An 8,302-nucleotide genomic window follows, 5' to 3' on the forward strand; every position below is an offset into this window, starting at 1 on the left:
CTTGCAGATGACTCCTTACTTACATTAACTCACCCCTTAGTCTCCCTCCCCAACTTATTTCAAACTTTGTCTGATTTCTGGTCTCCGTATTAACCAAACAAAATCAGAGATCCTTTATTGTAATGTCCCCCCATCTCAGCAAAAGCTTCTTTCTCTGAACTTTGGCTTTCACCCATCTTCTCGTTTACTCCCTTACCTTGGTGTGAAACTCACAAACTCTCTCTCTACACTGTACTCTTCTAATTACTCCTCTCTCTTCTCCCCAATTAGGACGGATCTGCACAAATGGAATGTGTCACATCTTTCCTGCCTAGACAGGGTAAATGCGGTAAGGATGATGATACTGCCAAGGGTGCTCTATTACTTTCGCTGTCTTCCAACCCCTACGCATTTAGCTGGTGGTCCAGCAAAAAAATCACTAAACTTCATGATTTTCTCTGCCATAAACGACTCTATACCATGGAGGAATTTACTGCCCATTCCCATATGCCTCCTTCTGAAACGATACGGGACCACCAGGTCTTTTCTTATTTTAAAGCACTAATTCCCAGGGCCAAGGACATATCGCCCAGTGATTTTGAAAGATTGGCCCTATACACTCCCTCTAGGACGGGCATGCTGTCCCTTTTATATTCTTTAATTAATCATTTTCCTATGAACCAAAAGCTACTCTATATGGCATAGTGGGAAGCCGACCTACATATCTCTCTATCTCCTCTCCAATGGAAAACGAGCAGCGAACTCCTTAGCAAAGGTAGTTGGCAAATATCTCTCACTGAAACTGCTCTTAAAGTTCTTTATAGAGCCTATTTGTCCCTACTAGGCTTCATGCTATCTACCCGGATGTCTCCCTACTGTGCTTTAGGGGGTGCTTAGCCAATAGAACCATGCACCACATCTGGTGGTCATGTCCTGTAGTACAAACATTTTTGATGTTGGTAGCTTAATAAAAGGAGTAATTGGGCTTTCATATCCAAAGACATTGCAAGCTTGTCTTTTTGGCACCCGACCTACTAAATTGCCAAACCAATTGTTTAAATTATCCCAATTTATCCTTCTTGCGGTGCCTATTCATATAGCTTCTTGCTGGAAGCAATCGCACTTATATCTGGATACAGTAATAGTTTGGGTAAATGACATCATGTTCTCCGAGGTGATACAGTAGCCTTATACGAGAAGACCTCGTCCCCCTGGTTCAGCTCTTCTCATGTTACAGATGTATCTTACCATGTCTCCCTTTAAGACCCAATCGCTTTGTCCCTCAATTTATCCTGCGATCAATAATTTTATTGCCATGTTTTTGACACGGTACACTGGACATGTTTTCTATTTGTTTTTTAATTGTTTATTTAGAGTTGGCCATGTAGGCCACTGATTGCTGTACTTGCTTTCTTTGCTTACAAATAAAATTGATATGTTTGACACTAAAAGATCAGTCAGATCGGTGCTTTGCTAAAAAAAAGTCTGGCTGAGCCAGACTCTGTCAGCAAAGACTCTATGGCAGCATTGGAAGATAAGTAGGTCCCTCTGCTTACTAAGTAACTTATTGGCACCCCACACCTGTCATTCAACTCATTTAATGCTGTGATCACAATACATGGCAGTAATAAAAGTGTAAGGGTGGTATTACACGGGCCGAGCAGGACCCGATAATACCTGTAAACGAGCGCCGATCTGCTAGATCGTCGCTCGTTTACTGGGCCTATTACACAGCCTGATAATCGTTTAGCAAGAGCTGCAAGGACATCGTTACTGATGTTCTTACAGCCCTTGCTAAACTGGCATACATTACCCATCCACGTTCCAGGGCTGCTCCTGCCGTCCGCTTCTCCCTGGGTCCCGCGCACGCTCTAGCTTCACATCGGCCTGTCAGCTGACAGCCGCGGCCTGTGATTGGCTGAGCGGCCTATCAGCTGACAGGCCGATGTGAAGTTAGAGCGCGCGGGATCCCGGGAGAAGCGGACGGCAGGAGCAGCCCTGGAACGTGGATGGGTAATGTATATCGTTAGTCGCTGTTCGTGCACCGCTATTACACGCAGCGGTGCGCGGTCGGCGCCCGACAAAAATAGGTTCTAACCTATATCAACGATCAGCCGATGATCGTTGTCATCGGCTGATCGTTGCATTTATTACACGGAGCGATAATCGGCCGAATCGGGCCAATTCGGCCGATTATCGTTCCGTGTAATAGGGCCCTAAGTCATTAGCGCAAGGGGTCTGCTACACATACCTCTAGTAGCAGACACCCGATGTCTATGGAGTGGGCTAAGCTCCTAAGTTCCCTCAATTCACCCTTTGACATCAGCCGACTTATATATATACGTATTGCTGAACAGAAATTAATATGTACCTAATAGTTACCAACACCTTTCCCATGATTGATTTACTTTTACTTTTATATATGAGGGTGGAAGGATTAAAAACAAGAATAGTAGTAACAGTAGCACATGCATTTATTGTTACCTTAGCCTAATCTTATTCTGTGGCTGAAATATTACATAGAACAGCTGTTCAGTACCTGACTGCTTAACATGAAACTCCTTAAAATGAAATTTGGACAGATGGCTCCAAATAGTTTTGATTAAGACACAAGGTTAGGACTAGAAGAGTACCAGTGGTCCCCAGAAGAGTCGGCTTTCATCTCATTTACAGCCACCTGCTACTTAGCTTATTAATGAATGTAGATTCAGGATTTCCCTTCAGGGGACTATATGATGGATTTCTGACATTTTAACTAAAATTGATATGTATTATTTTCCAATTTCCACGTACCCAATAAATATAAGTAAGCATTTTAAAAATTATATTTGTTTGAAAGATTCCCATAAACTAATTTTTAATCCTTTCTCTAGATTGACTGTGAATATGTTACTGTATACTGTATATACTGCAAACCTTTATGCTAAAACTATTGTCATAAAAGTTTATTTCTGCAAAATGTACATGTCCAAATAACCCAGCTAAATTTTCGGTACGGTTTAATGTGTGCTTTTTCTTTTTTTTTTGCTCAACTCTCATTTTAAATAGCCTGATTTTGTGCTGCTGGATTCATCAAAAGGCGCTCGCCTCTTGATAAATCCAGCATTGTGGAGGTTGCTGCACAGCAGGCAGATAAATCTATTTTTACTGTCTTTGGCCTATTTTGGACAAAAGTGTTGATAAATTTTGAAACTTGGGCAAAATTTAGCTTTTTTTTTTCAAGTTTGTGCTGAGCGCAGACCTTGGTAAATATTTTTTTTATAGACACTATGAAAATAGATTTATTGTATTTTGCTAATATTTAATGTACTGTAAGTAAATTATAATAAGGCATTATGTACAGGACAATGCTTTAAGAGGTTGTCTGGGCAGGACACTTTTCAGATATATGCCCAAGAAGGGGATGAATTAAAAAAAGAATAACTTACTCTCAACTTCCTGACTCCACCTCAGCCATTGATTAGTTAGGAAGTCGCACAGTAGTAACCGAAGCAGCATAATACCAGCGTCATAGGAGTCAGGAGGCGAGTTTGCGTTAGTTTTTTCCATTAACCCCCTTCACCTAATATATACCTATCAAAATGGCAAATACCATATTGGAAGTCCAATATACCTTATTATAAGTTAGTGGCGGGGCCATTGATTGCCATTGATGTTTATTGTGTGACAAGTTCAGCACTGTGTCATAGCTTCTGTTGAAAAGAGGGGTATAAAAAGTTATATACAGAGCAAAGGTTCTTTTTAAATGCACCTTTAGGGACATGCCCCTAACTAATGGTATTTGTATCAATCCACACAATAGACCACCTGAATACTAATATAGAACCCAGGTCAGTTCCCCTTTATACAGACCCTAGCCTAGCCTTGTATTTAAAAAGTATTCCAGCCCCCCCCCCCCCCCCCCCACCTTTATGCTGACCGCAGACCCTATGTCCTCGCAAAATTTCAGATCACAAACCAACCTGCAATGTACATACAGACTATTAATACACTCCTCAATATTGAAATTGCAACTGTTGTAGACCCATGGAAATCACAGAACATGTTAATTATATGGAGATGGTAAAAAATGGAAACAGATTTTTTAAAACATCTCGATTAATTCAGTATTGAGTCCCACACCACCATAAGGTTGTTAATGGTTGCCTGAGGAATATTCTGCTATGCTAAATGCACTTGGTTACGCAAATCAATAAGTGTGACATTTTCATGTGAAAACCTTTTCAACATTAAAATTGCAACACCAAGGGGAAAGAGCAAAACAGCAATAGAGGTTAGAACGAAGGTTTAGTGATGAATTTTGCTTTGGTCTCAGATGCCTACTTGCCACAAGACAGTCCTAGGAGACTGAGGACAACCACGGTGGCAGGCACTATACTCAATAGGGTGAGAGACAAACAAACACAATAAATCCAAGGTCAACAATCCAGGTCGGTAATGGGGCCAGCAGAAGTACAAGGTCGGCAGACAAGTTGGGTAAGAGCGAACAAGCCAAAGGCCAGGGCAGGTGGCAAACAGGATAGAGTCGATACAAGCAGAGGTCAGATTAAAGTACAGAGGAACAAACAGGAACGCTTAGCCTAGTGGTTAAACTAATAGCCAGCAACTACTGCCGGCCATTCTGACTACTTATGAGGACCAGGAGTCTGGTCCAGATCCCTATTGGACCGGCGCTCAGATCCACAAAGACCCTAACTGGCAGAGGCCCCTGCCTGTCAAGGAACACACAAGACTGCTCAGCTCCAGGAATCAGCTAGCAGAGACAGAGTAACCCTATCCTTGCCAGAGGCTGAGAGGCAAGGCAGGTGTGGCTGAACAGATAAAAGCAGAACCCTGTTCACACCAGGTTCAGTGCCTTCTACCCCACACAACCTGAACTGGGGAGCGCAAAGGCAAATTCCTGACAGATAGTTAATAAGATTGATGGCAAAGTTTGGCATTTTGGTTTGGCAGCTTTAGAGAAAGCTCTAGCATATAGTGAATTAATGGCCTTGAAAAAAAAAGTCCTCTAATGCCTTTTCTGTGGAGAATTGCCTCCCTATGCTTTAATGAAAAGCTGTCAAATGTCTTTTCTTTATATATTTTATGTGAATAGCATGAGAGGGGTGAAGAATTACATAATGTGGTATATGAAGTAATTTTTCAATTTTTCACCTTCAGATCCACGAGCCCTTATTTTTTGCGCCACTAATTGTACTTCACAACAGCAAACTTAATTTTTCCATAAAATATGCTGCGAAACCAGAAAAAAATATTTGCTCTATAGAATTGAAAATAAAGCCCTTTTTTTTCTCTCTCTTTTTTTTTTGGGGGGGGGGGGATAACATTAAGATAACTTAAATGTTCTCTATGTTCCTCAAGTCAGTACGATTACAATGATAGGCAACTTGTATAACTTTTATTTTATTTGATGGCTTTTAAAATTGTGACACCAGGTGTCATTTTTTGCGCCATGATCTGTACTTTCTATCGGCACTGTGCTTATGCATATGCGACTTTTTGATCACTTTTTATTACAACTTTTCTGGATTTGATGTGACCAAAAATCAGCAATTTTGTATATGCCATTTACTGTGCGAGATTAGGAATGTGATAATTTAATAGTTCTGGCGACTATGCAAGCAGCAATGCTAAATATGTTTATTTATTAAATAGGAAAAGGGGGGTGATTAAAATTTTTATTAGGGGAGGGGATTTTTTATTAATAAAAAAAGTCCCTGGGGGACTTTTAATACAACTAAACTGATCTATCAGGCCACAATGGACATATACAGTGGGTAAAATAAGTATTTGATACACTGACAATTTTGCAAGTTTTTCCACCAATAAAGAATGAAGAGGTCTGTAATTTATATCATAGGTATGCTGCAACTGTAACAGACAGAATCTATAAAAAAAATCTGAAAATTACATTGTATAATTTTTCAATAATTAATTTGCATTTTATTGCATGAAATTAGTATTTGTTCAACCATCATCAAGCAAGAATTCTGTCTCTCACAGACCTGTTAGGGTCCATTTACACAGAAAGATTATCTGACAGATTATCTGCCAAAGATTTGAAGCCAAAGCCAGGAATGGATTTGAAAAGAGGAGAAATCTTAACCTTTTCTTTATAACCTGTTCCCTATTTATAGTCTGTTTCTAGCTTTGGCTTCAAATCTTTGGCAGATAGTCTGTCAGATAATCTTTCTGTGTAAATGGACCCTTAGTTTTTCATTAAGAAGCCCTTCTTCTTTCATTCCCACTCATTACCTGTATTTATGGTGCGTTTACACAGACAGATTTATATGACAGATTTTTAAAGCCAGGAATGGATTTGTAAAGAGGAGAAATCTCAGTCTTTCCTTTATGACCTGTTCCCTGTTTATAGTCTGTTCCTGGCTTTGGCTTCAAAGGTCTGTGTAAACGCAACATAACATTGACAGGCACAATAAATTGCAGTACCAATGTATTATATGTGCAATATAGATAGATTGGTAGGTAACAGCTCCAGGCGTCACATTTTAACACTGCCACACCAGACCTGAACAATACTACCATGCTATGACAGGATAACACCGCCACACCAGACCTGAACAATACTACCATGCTATGACAGGATAACACCGCCACACCAGACCTGAACAATACTACCATGCTATGACAGGATAACACCGCCACACCAGACCTGAACAATACTACCATGCTATGACAGGATAACACAGCCATGCCAGACCTGACCAATACCACCATACCCCCCCCCCCCCCATACCACCATACCCTTAAGTCTGAACAGGAGGTGGGAGACTAAAAAAATTTAAACTGAAAAAAAGTTGTTTCACGCTCCCTGGTGCTGCCCCTGTGAAAGGTGCTGCCCTAGGCACTGAACCACGGGTTTCTAGTGGTAAATATGGCCCTGGTTCTGGGCTGATTCCTGAAAAATCATCCTTACCCCATGAGGTGAGACTTTGCATGGTGCCCCAGACCGAGACTGATTGACAGTCATATTGTGTTCTTCCATATTTTAATAATTGCGCCACCAGTTTTTACCTTCTCACCAAGCTGCTTACTTATTGTGATGTAGCCCATCCCAGCCTTGTGCAGGCCTACAATTTTGTCTCTGATGTCCTTAGTCAGTTCTTTGGTCTTGGTCATTGTGGAGAAATTGATTGATTGTGTGGACATGTGTTTTCAATAGAGGGGACACATTTAAACAGGGACAATAATAGTGCATTTACACAGAGAGATCTATCTGACAGATTTTTAAAGCCAAAGCCAAGAATGGACTTGAAAAGAGGAGAAATCAAAGTCTTTCCTTTATGACCTGTTCTTTGTTCATAGTCTATTCCTGGCTTTGACTTCAAAAAGCTGTCACATACTGTAAATCTCTCTGTGTAAAGGCACCCTACCTCAGGCAGAACCTGATTGATGTTAGTACACTTCAGACCAGAGGCTGTTCTCAGGACCCCACAATCACTTTGTGAGCCCACTTTCTTTATCATCTAGGGGGTTAACCACCACTGCCATAGCAAGCTCTTAGCAGTTTATAATAGTCGGCTTTTGCTCCAGATGACATGAGCACAGGAACTGTACCTGTATTGTCTACCTGATGTAACTGTATGTTGATTTGCAGAAATTTTTTTGCAAATAAGATTTGCATGAAGAGGGTAAAGTAATTCATCATAACTGTTAAGTACATGACTGACAACACATGTGTGGACAGATTCAAGTAACATCTAGCAGAATTGAGATTGCAGATCTGGGCTATAAAAAAAAGCTGCAATACCAAATTCAATGTATTTAGACAGTTATTTGATTTTTATGTAGATGAATTCTATATGTAAGTTGTAATATGATATTTGAAATGAGATTGTTATGTAGCACAGAACTACATAGAAAGAACTTCTTGTTATGCCTACTTTGATAAAGTGCATTGTGGTGTGAAATGATCATCAATTATGCAGGTGACATATACATTTACTCTCAGGTTCTTTTCCAGGTCATAAGAGCCATTATTTTAGAATGTGATTTTTTTTTTTGTGCTTTCTAAAAAGGGTATCTGATGTAGAATGTTGATACTTTTACAACATGAATACATGACAGTGCTCAGTCGCAGTCCCTCAATGATTGCTGTGCACTGCTGCAAATGGAACTTTATGGAATCCCCTGCTGGGAAGGATTGAAGGGCTGCTGAAAGCAGCTTTATGGGGAATACAACATATTGTTAGCTGCATCAAAATAAACTGAGCAGTGTTTGGCCATATAGTGCATGTCACCAGGAACACAAAATTATTGCCTTAGTGTTTTAAATATATTGTAAAAAACCCGATTATACCACACT

This window comes from Dendropsophus ebraccatus, chromosome 1, assembly GCF_027789765.1.
Source record: "Dendropsophus ebraccatus isolate aDenEbr1 chromosome 1, aDenEbr1.pat, whole genome shotgun sequence".
In the NCBI taxonomy this organism is placed as follows: Eukaryota; Metazoa; Chordata; class Amphibia; order Anura; family Hylidae; genus Dendropsophus; species Dendropsophus ebraccatus.